The sequence below is a fragment of the Theropithecus gelada genome, chromosome 2 (genome assembly GCF_003255815.1).
Source record: "Theropithecus gelada isolate Dixy chromosome 2, Tgel_1.0, whole genome shotgun sequence".
Taxonomy (NCBI): domain Eukaryota; kingdom Metazoa; phylum Chordata; class Mammalia; order Primates; family Cercopithecidae; genus Theropithecus; species Theropithecus gelada.
In genome coordinates this window covers 118,397,118-118,398,032 of record NC_037669.1, presented here as the reverse complement: position 1 = coordinate 118,398,032, position 915 = coordinate 118,397,118, and positions in this window count along the sequence as shown.

Genomic DNA, 915 nt, shown 5'->3' with positions numbered 1-915 from the left:
CTGACTTTTTAATGATCGCCATTCTAACTGGTGTGAGATGGTATCTCCTTGTGGTTTTGATTTGCATTTCTCTGATGCCCAGCAATGATGAGCATTTTTTCATGTGTCTGTTGGCTGTATGAATGTCTTCTTTTGAGAAATGTCTGTTCATATCCTTTGCCCACTGTTTGATGGGGTTGTTTGTTTTTTTCTTGTAAATTTGTTTGAGTTCTTTGTAGGTTCTGGATATTAGCCCTTTGTCAGATGAGTAGATTGCAAAAATTTTCTCCCATTCTGTAGGTTGCCTGTTCACTCTGATGGTAGTTTCTTTTGCTGTGCAGAAGCTCTTTAGTTTAATTAGATCCCATGTGTCAATTTTGGCTTTTGCTGCCATTGCTTTTGGCATTGTAGACATGAAGTCTTTGCCCATGCCTATGTCCTGAATGGTACTACCTAGGTTTTCTTCTAGGGTTTTTATGGTATTAGGTTTAACATTTAAGTCTCTAATCCATCTTGAATTAATTTTCGTATAAGGAGTAAGGAAAGGATCCAGTTTCAGCTTTCTACTTATGGCTAGCCAATTTTCCCAGCACCATTTATTAAATAGGAAATCCTTTCCCCATTTCTTGTTTCTCTCAGGTTTGTCAAAGATCAGATGGCTGTAGATGTGTGGTATTATTTCTGAGGACTCTGTCCTGTTCCATTGGTCTATATCTCTGTTTTGGTACCAGTACCATGCTGTTTTGGTTACTATAGCCTTGTAGTATAGTTTGAAGTCAGGTAGCGTGATGCCTCCAGCTTTGTTCTTTTGACTTAGGATTGTCTTGGCGATGCGGGCTCTTTTTTGGTTCCATATGAACTTTCAAGCAGTTTTTTCCAATTCTGTGAAGAAACTCATTGGTAGCTTGATGGGGATGGCATTGAATCTATAAATAA